This window comes from Haliaeetus leucocephalus, unplaced genomic scaffold (genome assembly GCF_000737465.1).
Source record: "Haliaeetus leucocephalus isolate CR32 unplaced genomic scaffold, Haliaeetus_leucocephalus-4.0 Scaffold229, whole genome shotgun sequence".
Taxonomy (NCBI): Eukaryota; Metazoa; Chordata; class Aves; order Accipitriformes; family Accipitridae; genus Haliaeetus; species Haliaeetus leucocephalus.
The window spans coordinates 1,324,038-1,350,958 of record NW_010972665.1 but is presented as its reverse complement, the minus strand read 5'-3'; the positions used below and the strand labels follow the sequence as shown (position 1 = coordinate 1,350,958).

General features: G+C 41.6%; 1 protein-coding gene across 1 annotated transcript in view; it reads left to right on the top strand.

The window, feature by feature from the left end:
* The window catches only part of SORBS1 (sorbin and SH3 domain containing 1), a 177,966-nt gene that overhangs the window by 57,313 nt on the left and 93,732 nt on the right, over positions 1-26,921 (top strand). The gene's annotated exons all lie outside the window — the stretch shown is intronic.

The window sequence follows — 26,921 nt, the reverse complement described above, 5'->3', positions numbered from 1 at the left end:
TACTGAGATTCCAGAATGAAACCTTTTTACATCTAAGAAACTTAATCAAAAACTGCCTGGACATCGTCTTCCTTTCTATAGCAGCTGTTTCCACTCCGTATTTTAATGAGTGGGCTGAACCTTTGGGGAAGGGCTTTCCCCTCCCTCCCCCGCACTCCTAGGCATCCCTATGTAAAAGGCTGTGCTACAGTATCAAGCTCTGTGCTTCTGTTGAATGAGTAAATGCCTATGGCTGGATGGTCCAAAGGAAAGGCTACATCATGTTCTCAGCTAGTTAAGCTCCTTAATGCAAGCTTTTTAAAATTTTCCTGGATATTCAACTGATGTGATTTTGGCTGCAAGAAGTATTTAAAACCTCAGAAGATTTAAGACCTTTCCAATCTCTTCTACGTTTTCCGCTATAAATAACTTGTGGAGTATCTGTTGGTTTTGGAGGTAGATTCTGTTTGCATTACTTCATTTTACATTTCCTGTTAACTGTTTATATCTCTTCTGAATGACTTATAAATTCCCTAAAGTTGTATACTGAGATTCTTGGAGGAAAGTAGCTCAAATGGTGTTGTGTATGATGTGTAGTGGAAAATATTGGTTCCCTTTTACTGTATAACAATCTGAGATTTACTTATCACTACAGATGTTGTTTCCAAGCTGCTTTTTGAGCCCCCTATTTCTTGATTCATCTCTGCTTGCTGAGTGACTTTTTTTTTTATCCTGGTTGTATAGTTTTATTCAATGCCTAATCAGTCCCTCTTGTGTGTGCTGAGAACATCTGCTTTGCAAGTTTCTGTCCGCTTTCACAGTAATACAATAATTTCTCTGTCTTTTTTATGCTTTCTCATATGAAGCAGAACTGAGAAAATGGTGAAAGCAGTGGCAATTTTTTTTTTTCTGGTTTTCCTTCAGCGCATTCACTAAACTCAGCAAATAGCAGAATTCCCTCTGGAATACTGGGAAGCAGCCCAAACTCACTACAGTTGCATTTTGCTGGACTATTCTTGTAGCAGGGTTTTCTTTTTTTCCTCTCTTTCTCTTTTGTGGCCTGCTGAAATTCCTTCTGTTGCAGCTGCATTCTTGATTGATTCCATTCTCAGATAGGCATTTCTTGCCTGTTAAATTTCCCCAAATGAACATCCTGAAACAAAAGTAAAAGAGATGCTATGCGTCTTAACTGCAAATTCAAGTTGAGAAATTTTTTTAGTAAAACTGGGAAGCTTGGAGATAGGCTCAACTTCAAGCCTTTTTATTAACTTAATTAATTTGGGACTGAAATTATTGTCTTAATTTAACAGAAAATCAAGGCTGACATTAAGCTTTAGAAACTTAAAGTTTGGGTTTGGTTCTAGATTTCTCTGCTGCAGCTGCAACCATTTATGGTGAGACTCAAACTTGATGATTTGACTCAATAATTAGTAGCACAGTTAAAACATGTAAAATGAGACCTAAGGTTAGGTCTTCCTCGGTTATGCTGGCATAAATTCCTTTAATTTTAAAAGTTGCGGTCTCTGTGAGCATGCAGATGCTTGGACTTTAAGACAAGCATTGTGGTTGATATCTGGGCAGGATCTTCACTCTCATTTTCCAATTTTATTCTACTCAAGTAATCACCTGCATCTGTCCTTGCAATATTCACCTCACCTGAGATTTGCATGGCAGCAAATAGCTCGTGCTACCCCAAAACAGGGTACAGGCATTCTTGTGGCCTCAGGTAGACTGTGTTGTGTAGAGCAGCCCAGCAACTGCTCTTCGGTACCAGAGTTATTCTGTAGGCTTTAGTCTGAGAAATTAAAACTGCAGCTAATCTGCGTTTCATTCTGATACAGCTCCAGGCTATGAGCCTGTCTGTTCTGGTTGGGAAAACCAGCTGTTAAATTAAGCAGATAGAGGTTACAGTAAGTCTAGGATCACTTAAAAAGCACTTTTTGATTTGGTTGGATTTGGGTGATAGCTGAAGATGGTAACCCTGTCTCTTTCTCAGGATAGACTTTAATATTTGCTTTACATATTATTAATCTTCTTGCTTAGTAACTTATGGTTGTTCTGAAAGACTGGAGCTGTATTATATACATTGTTGCAAGTAAAGGGCTACCTGCTGCTGCTCCCAAGTGGAGTCCCACTCTGCAGGGCCTTCTCAAGCATCCACGAGTGCCTTTCCAGTTCTCCCATCAGTGAGTGGAGATGGCTGTTAATGGTCTGAGTTTAGGGGGCTGAACAGTACTGAACACCATAGTTTCCTGTTAAGCTTTCCAGATGATTTCCTTGAAGTTTAAATGACGAAGTTTGTTATTCCACAACTTCCTGAGGCAAACAGTTCAACAGAGGCAGTCATTTAGGGGAAGAGCCACAACCCAGAGCATGGTTAATAGCTTTTAAAGCACCTTGTAGAGAGCTTCCTGCCTGTTCTACAGGAGAGATGTCCCTTGTGAGACTCCTCTGAGGTGACTGAATGGTCTCCCCTTAGGCAAAATACCCTCTCTATGCAACCATCGTATGATGGTTTGCACACCTATAGTCCATGGCCAACGAGAGAGAGAGAAATAACTAGATGCAGGCGTAAGTGGGCACAGCAGCCTTGTCCAGCCTGCCCTGTGGCAGATGAAAACGAGCTTTGGCAGTGAACTGGGGCTCACTAGGAGGAATAAGGTTAATACCTAACTCTGTGGCACACATTCTGTGATCTCTAGCATGTTATTTGATCTGTCTGCATTAAGTTTCCCCACCTGTGAGTGTAATAATGTTTCATTTGTCTGTATTAGCTGTGAACTAGTCTGATAAGGACTATAGTCTTATACACACCTAGCACATTAGGTGTAGGATTTGACTGGACCTTTGGATAATGCTGTAATAAAAATACTGAAATATGAAAACAGGTTATTTCAGGTAACTGCATCAACTGTATTTATCCATATAGAAGGCATATGCTGAATTAAAGATCTGCTGAAAGCTTTATTAGGGAAGAGTCACATCTGTCACATAGAGCATGTCTGTTTTATTTCACTTTACTCGCATTAATCCACAGAAATGAGATATTTCTCTTTTGGTGGTAAGTTCTGCTAATATCTGAATGGAGGGAATCAGAGATTTATGTGTTGATGTCCCCTACTAGGCAAGCTGCAGTAATGTTTAGCACATTAATATGTTTTAATGTAACTTTCTAAATTATTTTTAGATTGCATTAAAATCTGCTGGCACTGTATGTGGTAGATTCTCCAGGGCCAAGAGCACATAACTCAGGGCTGTCCTGTCTTACAAGAAACCCCATCCAGCCCCTGACTTGATTAGTTTCTGAATTCGCACAGGTGTATGTTCTGAGCTCCCAAGACTCACAAGACCCACTTAATTTTCACAGAGAATATACTCTGGAGCCTGTTTCTTTTTTGTCTACCCCTCATCATTTTGCCAGGTTATGAGAAGCTTTTGGCACTCAAATCTTTGCTGACCTGTTTTGCAGCTCACTCTCGGATAACTCTTCAGAGTCTTCATCCTCACTCACTGTCCTGATATATTCTGTGTGACAAAGTAATTTTCAACTCTGCTGATTCTGATGTTGGAGTAAAAAAAAAAAAAAAAGTTGAAGAAAAATGGGTAAACAGAAAATTTGGGTCCTTATTAATGAGTAAGGGAGAGTAGGTAAAATGTGAAAAGATTTGTAGGGAGTATTGTTTAAATATATAATTTTCTGTGTGATGTGTGAGTGATTCTTTAAAGATTATATGAAATGAATGTATTTTATGAAGAATAGAGTATTAATTATCTGTAATGATATACTTTCTTGTGGATAGTATGCATAGAAAGACTGTCATCCATGAAGTAATCAAAAGGCATAGGTGGATTTTTCTTTCAGTGTGCTCAGTGTTCTCATTCTTCCAAATTTCATGTTGTGAATCAGAGAATGGCTGGGGTAGGAGGGAACATGGGATTCATAGAAGTAAAGGAATTGTTTATGATGCCATCGGAAATCAAATGGCACTAGGAATGACTTTGGACATGTCTTTCTCTGCATTATTCATCCCAAGTTTTTTTGTGATTGGGCAGATGAAGGTGCTCTTTCTGGTTGGGATCTGTATGGCTGCAAGTACTGGCATGGTTCAGATTCCGTGATGAGGACCATAACTTGGATTTACAGCAATAGAACTGAGACCTGGAGTAGCTGTGTTTGAAATCAGTTATTCTGGATTGGCACAGGAGTAAGTGAAGTCTCTGCTCTTAAGAAATGCTGCTGTGGTTGAATTGGTGTAAATGTTAGCTGGAATATTCCAGGAGAATACAGCAAATAAATGTCAGAATCTGGTTGTTTTGGGATGGAGGGACTGAGTACTTAATGTGGAGATAAAAGTGCAAAGCTTTTAAAAAATGATCAATACTCTGTAAGTGCTTGAAAAGGAGGCTGGTGGTTTTAGTTCTGTTTTTAGTTGAGAAAATGAGACACTGCTCTGTATTGCAGTGATTGCAGAAGGCTGGGAATAAAGCTCAGATTTCCTGAATCCCAGTTCCTCAATGAGCTCTTTGAGAATCTGAGTCCTGCTGAATTATCTTCAGGGAGGAAACATCATGCTGAATTGTGATTACTTAGTAACACTGTGAATGGGAGCATCCTAAAAGGTTTGAAAGTTGAGTGTCATCAGAAAAATCTGTTTTTCATAAAGGCAAATCTGGTAGATGTGTGGATAAACGTCTTCTAAAAATACAAGGGTGGGAAAGGGGGGGAGACATATCCATTAATTCTATTGCATCTTACAGTACTACCAGGAGCAGGATGTTGTCCTTGGTAAATTCCACATGCTTATGGATAATGTCTTACTGTTGTGTAAGCTTCCACACATTTCCTGTTTCCTCTATATTTCCTCAAAGTGTTGTGGGTTGTTTTCTTCCTGAAATGTCTGTTTCTTACAGGGAAGGCAAGACTACTGTAACATTCTCCCCAATAAGTCATGTGCTGTGAGAGGAGATTGTAACTTTAAATTGTGTTAGAGCTTTTCATGTGATCAGCTACTCCTAAAAATGGCAAAACATCACTGTTTCATGCATGCTGAAGGGTTGTAAATAAGAAGCTATCCCAAAATACCATAGTTTTTGGCAGGGACAAGAATTTTGGCAGGAAGTTTGCCTGCAGATAACACACAAGACTACTACTTTAAATGTTGGGGTTTTTTTTTTTTTTAATAAGATCATAAGTTTTCCTGCAGTTTTTTACATGATAATTAGTATTTGAACCATTTTGGGGGGGCACATTGCATGTAATTAAGTTTATAGACTTGTCCAAACCCTCAAATCATCAGCTCCTACACATAAATGGCAACTCATCTATCACATCTTCAGTAGCAAGGGGGAGCAGGCTGTCTCAGAGCAATTTAAAATGCTTTTCTTTCATATTTGCCAAGTTCTTTTATTCTCTGTAGGTTTTAATGACTCAGACCTCTGAAATCTCTTCCATACATGGTTAAAGTGTAACCACTGGTTGGGGGTGGAGGGTGAGGATGGAGGGAACAACTTGCTGAAGTGATAGCGTTTTAAAGAAACTTGGGTGGTTTTCTTGAAACAGCATTTCAATCCTAAATCATACATACATACATATTCACACACAGGGCATCTCACAGCTGTAATCATGCTGGAAGCTAGGGGAAATAAGTATCCATATACAGTGAATGTAGTGTGTTTGCATCCAGCAAGAGTAGCTAGCCTCAATCCTCCATACAGGCCCATCTTCTTAGCCAGGATCCTTTTCTGGGGTCTTATTTCTACAAGATTCCTTCAGCCTTTCTGCCTTTGTCCATCTTTTACACATGTGTTAATGAAATAACTTGGTTAATATCACCTTCTTTTAACAGTGGACACCCATTGCAGATCTATCTCGTTCTGCCCTTAAAGTAGCTTAGCACAGACAGCACTTACTTTTGAGCAGGTCAGTAATGGATGGTTGGCAGAGCTATCAGATCCAAAGTTTTGCACCCATTTCTATTTTTAAAATATCCTCTAAAATTATTTTAAGTTTTCTGTGTGACTGAGCCCTCTTTCAAGCTAGAAATGTATTCAGAGGGTCTGATTTGGTCTAGTGCTCACTAGTGTCGGATGAACTGAGTTGTCATACTGTCTCTGTCACAAACTTGTTGTGTCATAGTGGTCAAATCATCTAGTAATTGTGGGTAGGATTTTCAGAAGCACACAGCGCTTATGTAAATCCATTCTCATTCAAGCTGATGGAGGCCTAAATCTTATTTCCCCTAAGGCTTCGTTACACTGCCTGGCAAGGTCAAGGTCCTTAAAATGAGGCTTTTTACCCTGCCAGAGGGGTATAAAGGGACCCCATGCAAATGCAAATCTGACACTGACAATTTTTCCATTGATTTCAGTGGAAGCAAAATTAAACAAACACAGCAGCTTTTTAAAAATTTCAATTTGTGCTTCTGTTTCCCCAGTGTAAATATAAGCCTAATAACATGTTCCTACTTCATACAAATGCAGCAAAGCTAATTTAATGTTTGTATAGCCATTTGAAGATGTCCAGCACTACATAAGTGTCAACTCGCATCATTAACTTGAACTAATTTGTCTGCTGATCAGTGAAAATTTTTTATGTTATTTTATATCTCTCTGAGAAACATCCCCAAATCCAAGTCATTTAGTTTTATTAAGACAAATGATGTATTGATCATGAATTTAAGAGCCCCAAGTGTGGTGTGGACTTCTGATGTGCAGGCCTGCATCATTGTGGGAGGGTGTTTGGTCCCATGTTAATCATGCTGTAGGTCACAAGACTGTTGATGGGAGCCAATTTCTTTCTGTCCCAACACTACAACACTCTATCAGTTGCTCATGGCATTTTATAACAGATCCTTGCAAAAGTTCACAAGGGTATGAGGATCGCTGTCTTCTAAATGCCACGTGTATTTTGCAGATTGATAATGGAATGTTTTGTTGCCATGATGAACTGCCTTTTCTCCTGTTGATATTCTAGAGCTCAGATTAATACCACACCCTGTAGCTCAGGATAGCTCACTCAATTTGTATTAGAGCGTTAACAGAAGTAAAAAGAAAAACGTATTTTAAGGGTGCTCCTGTTACATGAGCTGAAATGGTTGCTAGCTAAGTTAAGAGACCACAATAGTAAGCGTCAATTTAATAGTAACATACAAACACATACAGATGTCTGCACATCCTTGCTTGCCAAAGAAATCCCTGCCTACGTGAGTGACTGCCTTGCTGTCAACAGGCTTGCTCATGAAAAGGCTGTTTGTGTATGAAATTGCAAAATCGAATCCTAAAAAAAGATCGCAACATGGTTATCCTGTGAAAGTGGGGGGTTATCTTGAGGCATAGGGCTTTTGTCATATCTTTAAACAAGTATGGTGCAAAAATGATTGTGCTCCAGAATGTTACTTCAGGAAACATCTCATTCTATTTCCATTCCTTAGTGCTGTCTCTGGATTTACGTGATCAATAATGTACATAAATCTTTCATGGACTTAATCTAGATTTCCTTCTCTTGGTGTTGTATTTTTGTCTCTGTCAACATTGGAATAAACGGGGCCTGCTAGAACAGATTATTAAATACGACTAATAATATTGACTGTTTCTGTAATGCAACCAGATTTACAATTGGAAAAGCTAACTGGGGTTTGTTAATACAGGAGCAGTAAAGCAGGTTGGAAATTATTAAATCAGCAGTTTTCTGATAAATGTGTAGCTAGCCAAGAGGACTCCTTACCTTCTCTCATGTTCAGTGCAGCATATGTTAAGCAGCTTATGTTTAAATGCATTACATTTTATTGGCTACAATGTTTTATAGTTGATACAGTTGTCCAGCTCCCCCAGTACTCCAAAGAGGTTGTATCCGGAGACCGCCAGTGATGTATAACCATCATTAAGACTATGGATGCAACCAGGGTGCAGATTTCTTCTGAGAAATCTAGACCCAAACCCAGCTTTTAAGAAAAGGGCCCTGGTCTCATCTGTGTCAGAGCAGAGAGGGGTGCCAGGATCTTGGTGTCATTTGAACGCTCAGCCACACAGCCTCCTTGGGACCTTTGGGAAGGTGGAAGGGTGACCATTTTATGAAAATGCTGTTTTAGTGTTCCAGACCTACCACTTTTAACAAAGAACTGTGCCATCTGGCATTTGATTAGTTATCTTAATGCCACAGAATCCCAAATATTCCGGCATAGCGTGGTCTATACTTTAAGGACAAATGTATTTCCAGTCTGGAATTGACACCTTCAGCTGTGGTATTTGCACCAAATGTGGCAGGGTCCAAACAACCTCTCTGCCAAAACACAAACCACAACTTTAAAACCCACAACTTTAAGTCTTTTACAAGCTGACACTACCTAACTACATATATACTGTTCTGGTGGGAAAAGAAATCTGCATGGCTGTTCTGTGCTAGTTGTTCCCTTTCCTTTTGTAAAGGATTAAGCATCTCCATGTAGCAGGGAATGAGAGCAGCCCTGCGAGTGGGGGCTACTGCCTGTGTGCTATGATCTACATCTAGCTAGTTGCCGTGATCTCAGCTATTACCACCTGAGGCTGTGACAGAGGGTTTATTGCTGTGTTTGCTATGGGGAGGTAAACCTCACTTCTCTGTGAAAAATGAGGTCTCCAGGCTTTTTCCATAGTGAGTAGAGAAAGAAAAGCACTGCAATGGGGTGATTCATTCCAGCTTATGTGCCTGTCTTAGGACAGGATGACTTGTCCTCTCAAAGCACTTGTCACTCACCATTGACTGCAGAGGTAACTGTCTAGATGCCTGACATTTGGTTAACTCTAGTTAGGTGAAGAAGTTCCTGTCATTGCTATTTATCCCTCATGTTTGTACATGAGGAAATGTCCATGTTTAGAATCAATGGCATCACTAATTGTTATCTTGAGTGAGGATCGTGTTTTACAAAGTTCCTGTACGCATATGCTGGTTTGCAAGCCACACTTTGGCAACTTTTCTTTCTTCTTTTTTTTTTTTTTTAAATTTTCGCTGCTGGAAAGCACTGGGTATCTGGTCTTGTTGGGAAATAGAAAGTAGGGGGTCACAAAGAGATAATTAAAACTGCAGGTCTCTGCAAGATCTAAAATTTCTGAAAAAAGATTAGAGTTTTGTGCTACAAATGCTTCAGGTGCATTGGTGGTTAATCGGAGCTGAATGGGATCTCACCTTTTTGCATGTGTAAAGTTGCTAATTAGGAGTGGACATTTCTGCTCTGAACATGTCACATAATTGTTGTGGAAACTTATTGTTATGAATTTGCAAAGAATGTAAGTATCCAGAGGAAGTTAGGGGCAAAGTTAAATCTGTTTAGTAAAGTCCAATGGCACTTGTGTAAGTCGTGTGCTTCCTCGGAAGCCATCTGCAATTGCAGGTGTTTACATCCTTAAAGTTACGGTAACACCAGTGAAACACATCAGTGAAAGTGATCATGTGCACAGAGTTAAATAGTTGCAGGGATAAATCCCAGTTTTGGGTGGGTTGGGTTTTTTTTGGGGGGGGGGTGGTTTTTTGTTTGTTTTTCTTTGTTGGTTTTGGTTCTTTTTTGAAACCTGGACCTGCTGGCATCCAAGCTGTCCTGGGGGTTCCTTAACAAATGGTGGGGGTGGGAAGACCCAGTTTATTGTTCCAGCAGGAGGACTTGTGTTCTGTTTGTATTAATTTTGTCGAGGACGGGAGGAAGGAGTTGTAGTAAGACACTGTGTCCTTGTCTTCTCATTTTGCATTGGTGAGGAAAGAAGACCTGGTTTGATTGCCAGGCATACTGAATTCCTTGAGTCAGGGGCCTGGTGTACCAAGGGGATTAGTAATGTCAGATTCCACTCTGCTGTCTGCTGAACCGCTTCACTGATGCGACGTGAGCTGTTTCCTGGTAGGGCCAGTTTGGATGGAGGGCACTTCCATGCATGTGTGGTGAGTTGCACTTTGCAAGGCACTGGACAGCTAACTTGTTTTGCACAGTCCAACAAAGTTATGATACGGAGGTGACTTCTGTTCACTCCTGGACTGCTTTCAAGATCCTGTTGTCGCGGAGTGGTTATTAAGTAGAGAGCGGTTCTCTTCCGAGTCATCCAATTTCTTCATTATGTTGTTTATGCGCTTCTCTAGGCACGCTAGTGGAGTGTGTCTGTTGAAGGGTGTCAACACTTCACTGTATAAGTGTATTAATTAACTCTTAATATCTTGATTGTAGACCTGAAGCCCCAGATCACTTCAGTTATTTAGAGAAGCAGAGCCTGGAGAGGGCTTGCTGTATCATTAAGGATGCTCTTTGTTGTTTCAGGAGTCTGCTGGCAATTGACTGCACTGTAGACTCAGTTCATCAGCCTGCTTGTGGCTTTCTTTGGGACATTAGACAAAACATCCTGCTTGTGCTTCAATTTCTCCATCACCAGAGCAGGAACAGCTCTTACATAGTCGTAGCAATAGAGACTTCTCAGCTTAGAGTTGCTATGAAGTTGTTCAGATGACTATGTTGTAGAAATATATCATTTTGTTCTGACTGAAATGCAGCATTACCATTCCCCTTGTAATTCTCTTTAAGAAGAGAGTGCCAGGACTTTAGCACTGACAGCAGTTCTCTCACTGCATCACCAGGCAAATTCTTGCTATTTGTAACAGCATAGTTTCCATTTGTCATAACAGACTATTTCTAAGCTTTGCTCATTATTTAGGACTGGATTATATCACTTTGTTTGTTTCTGTAGATGCTTTAATCAGAAACCAAGTCTAGATGTAGCAGGTTGGCAGTAGATCAGGTCGAACTACCCAAGGTTTTGCTGAGACTAAATAAGGCTTAAATATTTTAATTCTGTTTCCTCTTCACCTTACTTATCATGCTGCCATTGACAGAAGCAAGGCTGCTTTCCTGAGTGTTGATCAACCTTCTGCATAGTCAGTAAGTGCTGTTAGCAGTGTTTAAAATACAAATGACTTGATGCAAGAGAGAGACAGGGGTTTGAATAGCTAACCCTCCTTGTTTTGGCAAGCCTATTAAGATGTCAAGTGGCTCAGATGGTGGACAGGATTCTGAGACCTGCAGTAGCACAGCCCTGACGTTTGGAACTGGCAGCCAGCTGAAGGTAACAGTGCACATAGTCTGTTTTCACAGTGATTCTCCTCACAGGTCTGTATCTGGTAATAGGCTGCCACTGGCAATTTGCATGGCAATTTGGACTAATTGCCAACAGTGTTGTCACCTGTCACAAATAATTCATAATCAAACACTGCCTTTCTGCAACTCTGGGCAATTACCATGTGTGTTACAAGATGTGTTAGAATGTACTGTGATCAGTAAACAGCATTATACTGACTTTTGCCTACTGCTTCCTGAAGCATGCTGGTGGAAGCCAACTTGCTGCAAGACATGGCTGCTTCTGGCCCACAGAAGACATCCTTTGTTTTCTGTGTGCAGGAGCCAAGAATGAGGGATGGCTTACACTCAGAGTGGGCTATGTGACAAAATACTGCTTTAAGAGCACTGATACCCCCAAAAGGGCCTCATGGTGAGGCAGTTTGACTTTAAATCATCCTCTCAGAATAAAAGACTCAATCTTCAACTCCTCAAACTAAGGTCTTAGAGCAATGTGGGCTTTATGGAAAGTGCTGTTCTGATTTTTAGCAATTGAGTCAGTAAAACAGCATGACTTGGCATCTGGTTATAGAAGAGGTTGGGGAAACATTTTGCTTGCCAAATATGCAAAGCATTTGTGTGATTTACTTCAGCAGAGATGTGAAATACATCCTACTCAGTCTGGGCTAAGGAGGAACCCTGGGGCTAGGAAAGCGCAGAGCTTTGAATGGCAAATGGAGAGTGGAAAAGCTGTGAACCCCCAAGGAGATGCCTTGTCTCCCACCTGCTTGAGGCCAGCCTGTGGTGGTGATAGACCTACATCTGGATTGAACCCCTAGGACAGTTCTCTATGTGACACAGTGGAACGATGAGATTTGACAGAGCATGAAAGTGAGTTTAGGCTCCTGTTCCAGAAGAGCTCCTGTGCTGTTTTGTGGAACACAGAGTGCTATTGGAACTTCCTGATGTGGTTAGGGCCAGTGCTGTGAGGTCTCTGATTTGCGACACAATTTAGTTATACATGAAGATAAAATGTCAACTGTTCCAGTCTTGTTGCCTATGATAGCTTTAAGGAAACAAACATCTCAAACGCTGCAAGCTAATGAACTGCAGATACTATTTAGTTGCCAGTATCAAATCTGTTGTATCATCTTCTATATATGGACTTGACTTCTGAAAGCTGTAAGTTAGAATTTGTCCTTTTACTTATCTGGGGTTAGGCTTCCTGAATACTTTCCCATGAATTATGCAAATGATGAGGAGAATAAAATGGGCCAGTATACATCCAAATTTGGTTCACAGACGTTACTAGAGTAGAATTTCTTTGCATTGCGGAATTCTGTCTCCTTCCAGGAAACACATGTACCAGTGACCTCGGTGAATCAGTCAGTCTTCTATGGAAGATCTCATTCTGTACAACTGAGATAACATATTTTAATGCAGTTTAGATTACATATCTGAGAGTGAATTTAGTCACCCACCTCTTCACAGAGCACATGAAGCATTCCTCTTTCCTTGTTACTACATGACAATTTTCTGATAGCAAAGCAAGAAAGGATGAGATCCACGTGAAGAATGTATTGCTGGTACATTGTGACAGAAATGTGTGCAGACTGTGAATGTAAGTTATGAAAAAACTGCACCTTCTAGACAGAGATGACTCCACCTCCCTCTTTGTCTAGAAAGAAACAGCAGGATCCTAGTGCATGGATATAACTGCACCGACACAACTTTGGTAAAGTTAGTCATGGATCATACTTCATATCAGTACCTTAGTAGATCTGCTTTCCCTTCAGCTCCCTTCTTTTTCAAGATTCCTGGTCTTATTCCTGTTGAACAAAGAGCTGTTGCTTCATCGCTTTTGACAAGGGGCTCAAGAATTGACTTGCATAAAAATGCCTTGAAATCCATGGGTGTTTTGCCATAGAGTATGCCAGGTTCATTTCCTGAACATAAAAGGTTTATCATCTCTACATCATCAATAATACCAAGAGGTGTGATAATCGCTGGCTCAAGTGGCTATGGAAAGCTGTGGTCCTGGCTAAGAAATTCTTCCAGTGTGGAGGTGAATTTGGGGTGAAGCTAAGGGTCAACAGACAAGAGACTGTTCATGTAGTTACCTCCATTGCATGGATGTGCCTTGATGGTCTAAGTAGTGCATACTTTTAACTGTTAGAGAGCCTCCTTACACTAATCTGTTGAGCTCTACTTTAAAAAACACAAGTGTCTGACTCAATAAAATGTGGGAAATGAGGAGAAAATTTTTAATAATTATTGTGAAAGTTTATTCAGCTTCTCTTGGCACATAACACAACTGGGAGCTTCTATGCCATATGTGAGCTATGGAGAGTTTAGAATGAAATAGTTCTCCTTCTGAGGCTTGAATACATTTCAGGAGTAAAATATGTTGGCCATGAGCACATGTTACAAATGACTGTGTGAAAGTTAAGCACAGTCACCTTCACTGCATACAGGCCTCGCAGATTTATCAGTCAAGAAGCAAAGAACTGAGTCTGTAATGCTTCGTGCCTCTTGATATTGATCTTTGGAATGAGGATATCTTCCTAACTCATTCCAGTCCTGTCATGCTGGGAGCAGCTCTGTTTGCTCTGATGACAGGGAAATGTGGTGGAACAATGCTGGCTTACGCTTGCTGAGAACAGGAGTACAATGCAATGGAAGTTCCCAAGATCCTGGCAGCTTAGCTAATGGACATTGCATGTCTTTGTTAGTGTTTGAACATCTGTTTAGTTAGTAAACCCCAACACAAGTGAGTACCTTGCTCTTCTTTAGGACGAAACTAATAATGTTTGCACAACTTGTTGAAAATGTTTTGGCCCAGCATTGTTATAGCTACCCCAGCTGTGTTACAATAAAGCCAAGCCCTTTATTATCTGAATGGATGGATGGGAAAAAATATTTCTCATCATATTATAGCCAAATACAAAGCACCTGAGTTACTGGTCTTCTGAAACATGGGTCACTTTTACTACGAAGTCATGTTCAAAAGGTCTTTCTAGCCCTTACCATCCAGAAGAAATTGTCTCCTTGAGCCAAAGCATTCTCCACTTCTGGATACATGGCCAGGCTCTGCTTAGCAGCCCCTTGGCTAGGACAAGTGAGCTGCTTACATGGGAGTGTCTGCTAAATTCCCCACCTTTGTTGAAAAAGTGCAGGTGTGATAAATGATGGATGGGTGAAAGGAATAAGAAGAGAGTTTATCCTGTTTCTATTACTATGCTTGTTTCTCCGCAGCACTGATTTGGTCTAGCATGTGAAGCTCCATGAAGTCAAAGGAGTCTTTGGGTATAAATTTCAGTCCTTATGTCTGAAGGGAAAGTGGCTCTGCACAAGATCTGGCACAAGGTTAATGGAGAATTCATCTAACCAAGATGTGGTCTCATAAATAGCAGCACTGTCTCAGGTTGAAAGTTTTGCCTTGGGTTAAATGTATAAACATTTGCAAAGACATCAGTAAGAGTAGCTAGAATTTTATGCAGCACTGAATAAGAAACAAGCTGAGTTTGATCTGGATATCTAATGCCAGATAAGTTGCTTGTGTGCTTCTCAGATTTTAGTACTTTTTCTTGTTTTTAAAATGGAAAAATGGAGCAATGTCACCTCAGAAACATTTTACAAATCACAAGAGTACTGGATAATTTTGTCTTAGTCAGCCTTACAACATTATCCTTCCTCCCTTTTGAAATTCTGCAACCATATTTGACTGTTCTGTCTGTGCTATCCTAGACATCTTTGCTGCTCTTGTCAAGCACATGGCTTAGTTGTCTCTTGGCACCAAATTGTAATCTGCCATATCTTTTGTCTCTGACTGTTTTTTTTGTTGTTTTTTTTTTTAATGATAAGCCTGAAGAGTTTATAGTTCATGTGAGTATTTGTGAGGTGTCCTCATATCTCAGATATTTAATGACCATATTAGGGAAGCTCTGAAAGTCCAGAGAATCTAGTTTATAGGATTAGTTCTGAAAGTTTACTATGCTTGCAGTATTTGAAAAACGACTTGACTTGATGGCTTGCATTTTGTGCAAAGCTGTAAACAAGAGAGTAATCAAAGCTTGGCTGGTTTACAGATAGGAATACTTTAATAATATCTCACTGGAAATACAAGAACAGGCTTGTTATTCAGGTTCATGGATAGCATCTATTCTGGTGAGTGACCTCTTGGAGTAGGTAAAAAGATACGTAGGTCATGCTGTTGTACTACCCTTTCACCATCCTGAGTGACATCTCTAAAATGTGAGGGGCCGACATACCAGTGCAGGGTGAGGAAGCACTGATAATGTTGTTAGTGCTTTTGCTGTAGATAGAGAAATTCTGAGAGATGTTCTACACAACCTGAGCAGGTGTGCTCCATTCTTAACAGGATTACCATTATATCTCACATCCCGTGGAATATTTAGCTATGAAGTGTATCTGCCTCTGCATTTTGATAGAACCCCAATGAACAGAAGGATTTTCAATGCAGTAACAAGGTGGTTGTGGTTAATCTGTTAGGAGGTACTTGGATTTTTAAATAGTACCGGGATCTTTCTATGCCATTTTGACTTTTATTTTCTTCTGAGACTTTGATAATGTTTTTCAAACTTATTTTCTGTAGCCACAAAGAAGGCTGAGGTTCTTAAATATTCATATAGTTCTTTAATTTAAAAAAAAAAAAAAGCAAAACCAAAAAAAAAACCCCAAACCCTAAAGAAAACAAAAGAAGCAAACAAAAGAAAAAGGAAGTAGCCCTTTAAGAATGGCTATACCTGCTCTGCAAGGTGATGGAGCCATTACAGCTCTTCTGCAGTGGAAGTACAGTGTTCACTTTTGCAGAATGCCAGGTAGTTATTGGCTCTGGAGGATGACGCTGACAGCCTGGGCCTTCAGAGGCAATAAATAAGGCCTCTAAAGGGAAGTCAGTCTTTAGGAATGTGAGAAGTAAGCACTGCCTAGGATTCGTGTATATTTACAGTAGAAGTACCCACATGAACACTTAACTGATCTCACCTGGGGACCTGGAGCACCCTGCCGTGTGCCCAGGAGCACAGTGCTGATATAGCTAGATAGCAGCTAGCTCAGGGCTTGCTCACGTATCTCTGTATAGCCCTGTGGTGTGCAAAGTAGGCATTCCCAGAATTATTTTTTTTTTAGTTGAAACCTAAGATTCCTGGTTACTGACTGTGTGAGCTACAGTAGCTCAGACTTCACAGAAAAATCCAGCTATTGTGGGAATCACAGTCAAAGCACAAGAGTTGGCATGGCTGGGCCTTCTGCATTCAGTCCACATTGAACTTGCAACTGGTTAGTGTCCCCGGAGTTCACAGGGAGGGAGATCCTCCTGGGAGGCAGGATCAAATTCTGTGTCATGCCTGCTGCAGTGTAAACTGTGAAAGGAGCTGGACCCAAGGAGAGCTACTGCTTTGACTCTTATGCCTTCTTTTCACTAAGCTCGACACCCTGTTCTCAAGTCTTGGCTGATTGAGGTGCATCCTATTGTGGAAGATAGATGGGAAAGCAGTGTCCTCTGAGATTCAACTCTCGCCTCAAGCTTTTGGGGTTACTGGACATGTTAGCCTTCAATGCTAAGAGACTGAAGAAAATGTCTGATTTTATTCAGATTTAGTTCTTTCTACCTATGCCTGACACCTGGCAGGATGTAGCAGCAATCTGAGGTGTTTGCTGTTCTGGGTCTCTGTGCACAGGTGGAAGTGACTGAGCTCTTCTGGGGCATCCTCAACAGAGCACAGCATTGTCCTGCCCCCAGCACCCAGAGCACTCCTGTGATGATCAAAGGGATGTGGTGGCTCCTGAGAAATGTCACCAAGTATTTAGAAAATCATTCTGCTTGATAGCATTTCAGCTTCTTATTTCATGACTCTCTCCTCCCTTGTCCTTTGATATTGTAGGATTTTGCATTAAAATAGGATCTGCGTTTCCCAAGAGAGAATGCCTGGAGGATGGCGTGAAGTCATGTGTTGTATGTTCATGGTATTGCCACTTCAAATGTTCTTGAATCAGCATGTGCCTCCCCTCTACCCCAAATTAAGTGATTTCACTGAAAGAATCATGAGAGGATTTTGTTTGTGATGTAAGAATATACATTACACTGACTTTTATTTGCCTTCTTGTTCTGATCCTTTCTGGTTCTTCAAGTTTTTCTCTTCACCGTGAGTGTCAGTAACTCCCTGATTTTATTTTGGGGGTTGGTTTTTTATTTATTTTAGATTAAAGCTGAGATTCTCATGCAGTCTTCTGTTTCCATCGGGTGAGGCTTTATGAAAACATCACACATTGTAAGAGCTGACACCATCATATGAGATGTGCAGTGCCCAAGGGTGTATCAAAAGGGGAGGTGGCACTTTGTCTTGTGCCCATTCTTAACTGGCTGGGAGATTTTACACAGTTTAGAGCAGCTCCATAAGTGGTTGCGGGCAATTCTGGAGAGGTTCAAGCTTCGAGAATCCCCCAGGAGATTTTTGGTTAAAGACTGATTGCTATTACTTGACTAGAGCTATGTGAAAAGACTTTAGTATTCTTGCAGTGACGTTTTGGAACTATTTCAGTTACTGAAACAGTGGATGTTAAAAATCTGGGCTGGTATTTTAGCACCAGGGCTTTATTGAAGACAGGGTGGCTTTTAAAGCCACTTTATGAGAAATGAATCTCTGTCAAAGTTTGTGCATTTTGTGGTGGTCTGAGTATGAAGACTAAAGATGGAGTTTTTTGGTGCTTATCTTCATTCATAGGAGCATATTGAATCACAGCTGGAGCAGACTTTAAGGGGAGAAGGACTCTTGAGCAAAAGCAAGCAATGTGCTGCTGTGCTCATTAGCTTTCCAGCTTGCTAGAGGAACAGAAATACCAATCATTGCACCAGAAAAAACTGTAGGCTTGCTCACTGGCATTGGCACAACCTGAAATTTCTGAGGAGAACTTGAACCAGTGCTCCGCCACGGTTTGGGCACTGGTCACACACAAGACCATGTAAGGGCCAAATAAGAACTTTCCAGCCTTTTTAATTCCAACAATGACTCGGAAAGGGCAGACCCTGCCTGAAAGCACAAGCACAGGGCTGCAAATGGAAGAGAGCGATGCCTTTGGGCTGATTATCCTTGTAACTTTTCATGTAGCTCTTCCAGCTGTAGGTATTATTTATGTTAATATAATTGTCTAATCCTTTTTGAAAGCCAGTAAAGCTGTTTCCCTACAGTATTGCCTCTTTGCCCTGTAGTAATAAATTCCTCAGGCTGATTTTATGCCATCTTCTAAAAATTATTTTTATAAAAGAATATCTATTACATTTACTGTCTTTTTATAGGATGGAGCAAGATAAATCAGCACATCCCAATCTTGCTTCACAATTATTCATTCATAACTTCACCTGCAGCCTGAAATCAATCAGCTTTTATTCTTTCCTTCTGTCTTTTCCAGCTAAATATTCCTGTAATCTTTCTGTGTAACCTCAATGTATGTTTGTCATTTTTAGTCTCTTAAGCATTGATTTGATTCAGTTGTCTAATCTTTCAAGGTTCCTTGGTGTTATTTAATTATAGCAATTAGCAAGTCAGATTTTCTGGGCAGCTGCTCCAAGAGTCTGCCTGAGTCTTCTGTGGCTGTTGCCTGGAGCATTATGAATCCCAGCCCAGGTAATGATGCGGTCCCCAGGACTTTAACAGCTGCCATGTTGGTCCAGGGCTGCTCCTTCTGTTACTCCCTGTGCTTGAGACAAGCAGGAATTATCTTAAATGATGTTTGTGGGGCCCTACCACCATAGGCAGGGTGCTGCATAGTCCAGCAGCAGCTGTAGCAGCCTTGAAACTACCTCCTGCGTTCCCCCCTTCAGCATCCCGTATCAGTACCTTGCAGTGTGTAGTAGCTGTAACTCAGCATGCTCTGGCCCAAACACTGATCCTCTGAGAGCTGCTGTTTAATTGGGTTTAGACTCCTAGAAAGGCTGCCTGAGCAGGAGATGTTTCTTAATTGGATGTTTTCACCTGTTTTAAGGATGCGATCATACCTGATGTAACTTTGCCAGCTGCTTTGTCACTTGCAGTGTTCAAGCACAAGATACAGGGTTGGCAGGGAATCTCATGAGAAGTTTTCTCATAGTGGTTACAATCAATTTTCTTCTGTTATGTATAAAGACATCAAACCAACATGAGGTTTAAAGAAATATGAAACATGAATTTGTTTTTTAGAACAGGAACCATTTTTCTTTTCCTCAAAGTCTTGATCAAGAGCCTTAGCATTTGCCCTCTGTTTTGCCAAGAACAGACCATGTTTTTCAGGGTCTAATTTCTGAATTAGAAGAGCAAGAAAGAGAAAAAGAACTCCATTTATAAAGTCTCAGTGGAAGAATAAAATAGGCAGATGTACAAATGCATGTGTGTGTATGTAAGCACATGCACAGACAGGGACAGAAGCAAGCAATGCAATTTGCTTCCATGAGACATGGTTGTAGTTTCATCACAACATGGAGCTAATGTACAGAGAAGGCAGAGGGGCATTTCACATCAGTTACACAGCTCATGGACAGTAAGTATGCCTGTGTCAGCTCTTCTGTGAGCTGATAGTGACGCCATGCACTGCACCGTTCCTTTTCTCATTTCCATCTGTTAAGCATTTCACAGTTTCTCAAATCACTGGAAGCCTGCTATTGATTTTTTAGATGTGTCCCAAGTTTGCCGTAAATTTTATACAGTGACCTCATGCTGCCAGAAAGAAGGATTTTGGGACACCTTCAGCCCAATATCTACCCTTAAATAAATGGAAGATGTTTGCAAATCATTGCAACCTATTTATAACCTTCTGGGAATGCCTAAGCTGAAAGAGAATCACCACCACCTTTGGTGGATATTGATCTCTGCAGAGTAGATCTTTCTTTTTGTGGGAGAATTCAGCCACTTTACCCTTTGTTCTCTATATTTTGGTGTATGATCGTCTCTCTTTCAGTATATGCATGACAGCACCAAATCATAACAGTTGTGTCTGTCTTTGTCCAGCATGTTGTGATTTCATTTGCAGGCAATGCAGTCTCTGTGTTAGATCAGACAGATTCTGCTTTTGCAGCAGTACATCTGCCTGACATGCCCCATTGCTCCTGCAATCTACAGCCGAACCCTCTTTATGTCATTCCCCTGTTCCTTTTCTGATTTCCATCTGTTTGTCATTCCGGAGTTTCTTGAATAATGGAGACACAGTGATTGCTTTTGAGATGTGTCATAAGCTTGTCGTAAGCATTTTCTTTCCTTTAATAGCCCCCTTTGCCAGGCAGTGCAGTTGGAGGATACAGTAAGGGGAATTGACAACTTATTCCAGCTGTTCTGCTGAAGTAAATGCCAGTGTTTCTTCTGCATGTTTCCCAGCTCACTGTCCACATTGATTTTCTATTATTCTTGGCAGCTACACTGAGGCCTGTTACTGCAGCCACTGAAAATTAAGGGGGCCTCGTCCCTTGAAGTGTTAGAACGAGAGAGATTTTTGCGTTAGGGAGACGAGGAAAATAAGTGCTTGTACTTTAAAGGATTATTGATATAAAACCTAAGGCAAGAAACTTACTCCTGTTCTGAATTTTGCATGCTTCACCCTTTCCGTATTCATTGAGGTAAAATTCATTACCATAGTTGTTAGCTGTGAAAAATTATATTCACCATGGAGTTAACTCCTGTGGCTGGATTTAAAGTCCTAGCTTTATTTACAGTCACTTAATGTTTGCCTCAAGCTGTGATAAAGATCTTACACCTTAGGGCTCCAAGTGATTTGCAGAGAAGTCAAGTAGAAATAAAATACTGTCTTCCTTGCACAGTGTTCTTGAGATGCAAAAGAGGATGTGAGAGGAAAAGGCACCTGCCTTCCATGGGAGTACTGGGTGCTGGCTATGGCCAGGGTCAGAGTGCAGCAGTGCTGTGACCCAGCAAGGGTGGGATCCTGCACCTCCCCAAGCTGCAGCTGCCACCCCCCTCCCCGTGTGGAGTACCTCCCTCTCTGATTGCAGCATTTTCATCCTTGGTACAAAGCCCTTCCTGAGCAGTATTGCACAGGGTGGGGAAATCATTCGCTGCATTCTCTCTCTCCCCCTTCCCTGCTGTGGTTTCTGTTTTTCTAGGCAGTTATATAGTTGTCAGTCTTTTTGCGCCAAAGGTGGTGAGCATGACATCAGAGAGATCTTGTTGCATTATTTTTCCCCATCTCCCCAGAATGAGGGGCTATTGTTTCCTCCTAGAGAAGTGTAATTAACGCAGTGCCCGGAGGCCAAGTCACTATGTGTTTGACCCTTTGCCTTGGTCACTGACCCACATTTCATTCAAACACGTTCATAAATAGTGGCACTTCTTATGTCTTTATGTAACAGATGGGGGAAGATTAGAATTGGAGGTATCTCTTACTATTTTGGGGCCTGGGCTGCCTGCCAGTTTTACTTCTTGAGAAGCAAGTGTTTTGTTTTGCAAGTATGAAGCGTGTGACTCATTCTCCTCCTTGACATGCTTTAATACATGTACTGAGTGGTGATTTACATGAGGATGCATTGAGGCTCTGTTTGAGCTGACAGCACTTGGTGCACTTTAATCTCGCATGTGGAAAGAGGAAATGAGTTAATCTGCAGTTAAATATAGAGGTGATGAAAGAGGTGGGAAGGGGAGGGGTTGACCCTAATCTCGCTTAGGTTGGGGTCAGTCAAGAGTAACCTCTGTATCTGGATGATATTACTCTGCGGTAAGTCATATCTCAGCTCTGTGGAGCTGACAATATTAGCTAATGGAAAATGGCGACAAAGTGAGAACGTGCCCTAAGCTTTGGCGTTGCTGCAGTGTTGTTCTTTCTGTTCACCCTCTACATGGTGGTGACACCTCCCCTCCCCTGTCCCCTCCCCCCCTTTCAAGAAGTAACCAATGGATTGTAGGGGTAAGCAACTGCACATGGCTGAAATTACATCTTAAGGACCAAATCTGAGAGTGGATCAGTGTTACTCTGCAAGCTGGGTTCTCTGTGATTGTCATGAAGATGTACCATGACTTTGTTCCTTTATTTTGCTCTGTGTGTGTGTTTTCTGTTTATCCCTGTCTTCAGCTTTGAGCTGGAGATGCAGAAGAATTGAGAAGCTGGGATAACCTCCTCTGCAGAAATCCCCTTCTCTTCTCCCTTTGTGTGCAGATGTGTTCTTAAACTCTGCATTAGACTGATCTGCCACCAACCATTCTCTCCAGCTTCCCGCATGCGTACGTGGGTTTTTTGGAGAAGGCTGTGTTAATTGTATTCTTTACTGGTATATCTAGCTGCTTCTGAGCAATTTTTCTCTGTGAAGTGCTTCTGGTATGCTGCCTGCTGGTATGCCCAACCAGAAAGACAGCCACACCCAAGCAAAGAAGGGTGCTTTACACCAGGCTGGCACTGCTGCCAGACAGGGTGCACTGCCTATGCTGTGAAGCGGTATGTTGCCTGCACTGTGTTGGAGAAGAGGCAAAATGGATTTTGCTGACTCATTTGGGAAGGTAAAAGCAGACTTTTGGGCATGGGCTGAACAAACCTGAAAGAGGAATTTCAGCAGCAGCCAAGAGTTGCTTCTTCTGAGGAGGCAGCTTGAGCTAATCTGTTATGTGCTGACAGTGTTTTCTCAACAGAGTTGAACCCAAGCAGTCCATGTGAGGAATTTGCGTTTGGAGATCACATACTATATGGGTCACGTTTGTTGAGCAGTGGGTGAGGAAAGCCACTGGTTTACATAAGCTCGCTAAGATGAAAGGTCTGTCGGTTAGAAGAGTTCTTTTTTATGTTTGAGAAAATCTAAAACAGTTTTTAGAGATCAAGATCTACCCTGGAATGCGCTTGTGCCTCTTTAGTTGACTTCACTGGGAATCACATGCTTTTGCAGGATTTGGCCTGGCATGTAGATTAGTAACAGCATCACTGTTGTGTTCACTCTTGTTGTTGGCCCAAAGCAATATTCTGTGAGTCATTCCAGTCCATAGGCACAGGCTGAACTCTGGCCATCTGTCCCTAAGCCATCCATATAGATCTAATAAGCTGTCCTAAAGCCTATAACATTAGAGATGGCTTATCAATAACAGGCTGATTCTCAGTACTATTGTTAATTGTAATTAGAAAAAAATGTTACCAGAATCTGATCTTTGCTGCACTAGCTGAGGATGGCATTTTTGTTGTATTTGACACTTACTAAGATAGAACTTAGAAGATGGAGTGGCTCAGATCAGAAATTTTTGAAAGATCAATTGACAGCTCTTCTTATCTGAACCGTAAGTCTTATGACTTCCAGAGTGGAAGAAAATAACCATATCTGAGACCAAGGACAGTCATCAACTTAGCAAATAGTTGCTCAGGTTGAAGGTGGGGACCCTTGTCCTCCCTTCCACACTGCTGCTTGTTGCTGTACTGGTACTGATGGTTGACTTCATTCATAGCTTTGCCAGCTGAAGAGTGCATATGAACACTGTCGATCAGCGTTGAGAAAATAGATGAGCTTAATTTACTTTACCTTCACCGGTTGTTCAGTCTAACTTTGTGAATTCAGCCTTCTGCGGATTATGGAGTGCTCACATGGACACTTCTGCTACCAGCACTGTGGGGAGTGGTAACCTCCAGCAGGTGGGATGGTAACACCTTCAAAAGATGGGTGTTGATTTCCAGCATTAGAGGTAGTGTAGACCTCTGAAAAGAGCATTGTGCTAGGAAAGCAGGAGCTACAGTTTGTTCTTGGCACTGATCCTGGTGTTATGTGATTAGGTCAAATCACTTCTCATCCATGCATCTGTTTCCCCTTCATCTGTCTTATCCATTTAAACTCCTTCGAAAAGGGGCTGCCTGTTCTTATGTGGACAATGGCAAAATAATAGTATTTTTATCCTGCTAGTCTTACAGAGCTGCTTAAAGTTGTTGTTTTCTAAACGGCCTTTAGATCTGAGTACTGTTTGTTGTTGGTTGGTGGTTTTTTTTTTCCTTTCCAACCCTTTGCTTTTTCCATTGCAAAGCTGGCCCCACACCGATGTGTTTGATTGTTTTCATTACCATTGTACTTGCTTTGATTTTTGCAGCTCAGTGCCCAGAGCACAGGGCACTGTACAAACAACGTGATGAAATCAAGCAGGGTCAGCCCCTTTCTCTTTTTTACCTCGAAAACAATATGAAACTCTTACGTTTCTTTTGTTTGGCACCTCCAGTTTTTGAGCTCAAGGCTGTGTGTGTGTCTGCTGCCCTCCTGTCGCGTTCAGGTGTGAGATCACTTGGACAGCGCTTTCCATTGCTGCCTATGGGGGTACTGAAAGGTGTGCTGTCTGCTTGGTTGTGTGTGAGATCAAGCTGCAAAGTGTGGAGAATTAATGCAAGAATAGCAGCATGCTGAACTGATGTCCTACACTACAGTGGGCTAGTTGTGACTAGGTCCCATTACCAGGGCTCACAAGTGTACGCGTAGACTTGTCTTGCTGGATCATGCCTGGCCACTGTCTGCAAAAAGGAATTTTCTCCTGTTTCTCACCACTTCTTTTTGCTTTTGGCAGCATTCCTTTCTCCATGGGGATGCAGTTTGAGCGTGGCCTGTGTCCAGCCCTTTTAAGAAGTGCCAGGTTACTGGCTGTTGATCTGAGAAAGGGAGAAGGAGGTGGATAGCTTGATTCTGCACTACCATAGTATTGTCAGCCACTGTATCAGCCCTCAGCATGAATAGAGCGGCCAGCAGAAACACTCATAAAAATGTGGACCTTAGTGCTTTTGTACTTTAGGCTCATCCCCATCTTGTTCCTGCTAGTCCCTTCCCATGGCACTCTGAAAAGCCCCTTATAGCAGGTTTCGATACCAGGACAGACAAAGGCTGTAGTTTGATGCATCACAACTACACAAACTACAGTTTTCCTTAAGCCACAGTGATTGATTTGACTGCGTATCTGAACACTCTAAACTCAAGGAGTGTTTTGAGTTATGGAAACCCCTACTTAAAAAACAAAACCAAACCCCAAAACCGAAACCAAACCCCAAAACAAAACCAAACAACCCTGCAGGAAACCTCTTTACCAGCAGTGTGGTGAGGTTTTTTTGGTTTTGTGGTGCTGGTTTGTTTTCTCCTCTGTTTGCTTGATTTCAGCACTCACCTGTTGCATTGCTGCATTCATTCAAAGTTTCTGGGTGGGAGCACTGATCTGGTTGTATGCTGCTTTTTGTAACTTGCTGAGCAGTTCAGTCACTATCGGGGGCCTGGTGCGCTGGCTGCTTGTGCAGGAAGAGTCCAAGTACCTTTTGCATTATTCAGTGGAAACTCTTTCAGCAGAGTTTTCTGTTACAGTGGAAATCAAACTCTAACAGCAGATAGAGCCGGAACACAGCTGAAGACTTAACAAAATTAAAATAAAAAAAAATGTTGAAAACTTTTTGGCAATGTCCTTTGTCTCTGACACGGTCAGCTGCCCTAATTTTACTGCCACTGTCAGGAAGGGAGGTTTTATCACTAACAGCAGCGGGTGTAAAGTTTGTCCAAACTGAATCTTTCTGTGAATCCTGCATTGATTTTTTTCACCAAAACCAGCTTCTCGTGGTCCTCCAGGAGCTAATGCTTGGCTATTTCCAAGGGGAAAGTTTGAATATTAAGCTCTCTCTTCTAGATTGGGGCACAGACCAGCCATAACCTGCATCTGTATTGCTGTGTCTTGCTGCAATCCCTGGCTATGTGCCAGATAAGAGTCTTAGTTGTAACAACTCTCAGCACCAGAGGAGTTTCCATCAGTTGCTGTTTGTGCCATTTACTCTCTCCTCCCCCTCTCAACCTAGATCTTAGTCCTTGTGATGAGTAATGAGTTCTCTGCCTTGGGCAGCTTTTGGTAGCTGGGACTCTGGCCAGCTTCAACCTTTTGCCAACTTGCAAGGATAAGGCAGGTTGGGAAAGCAAACAAACTGTAGTTAATGCCAGCAGGGCAGCTTATTGTGTCACAGCAAAAGCAGGGTTTGACCTTGCCACTGGAATATTAACTCTCTCGGTACATACTCGGGCAACATTATAGGAAATTTTCTTCCTAGTACTAGCAATAAGCCTTTCAAATGTGTGTCCTTTAGCTGGTCCCTTTGTACTTGTTGAAGATGGAGAAACTACTAGACTGTCCTGGACAGAAAACTCTAATTTGTTTCAACTTGTGTTTTCCTAGGACTATTCTAGTTTTAGTGAAAAACTAGCCTGGTTCTTCTAGGCTCATTGTTTGGGATATTAGTGAGTCTTGAAAGAAGTCTTAGGGCTTGTGAAAACATCATATTATTGGAGCTCTGTAAGATGTGTTCTGTGGTGGCTCCCAGGCAAGGTCCCTGATACTCTATGAGAGTTTTTATCTCTTGAGTATCACCTTCTATTTTCTCCATGTCATATTTATGCCCCACCTGCACCGTCATGAGGACATCTAACTGGTGAGGCTTATTGGCTGACAAGCTGGTTGTACCAGGCCCTTGGAGGTTCTAGTCTTGCATTGCTTGTTGAAAGAAAGGTGACTCCACTCCCCTCAGAGCTTGAATAAAACACACATGAGGATTTGTTCAGTCATCCAGCGTAGGTATGAAACCTTGCTCATTGGTCTCCTCAAGTTCTTTTTAAAGTTTTTTAATATGGAGAAGTATGAAGAAGGCAGTGTAGAGAGAGGCTGGGTTGCCCTCTGGAAGAACGCCTCTCTCCACTCAGTATGGACGAAGCTTAGGGTGACTGGCCAACTAGTTTAGCCTGATAAATGACACGATTAAATTTGAGGGGTGTCAATACTTGTCTTCGCAGTTTGGTTTATAAGGTATCTCACTAAAGCCAGGCTGCTGTTAATGTTATTGAGTAAAACAATAAAGCTGCACAGCTGTCTATCAAATCAGTGTCAAATCTAATCATTTAGACTTAATATTGGACTG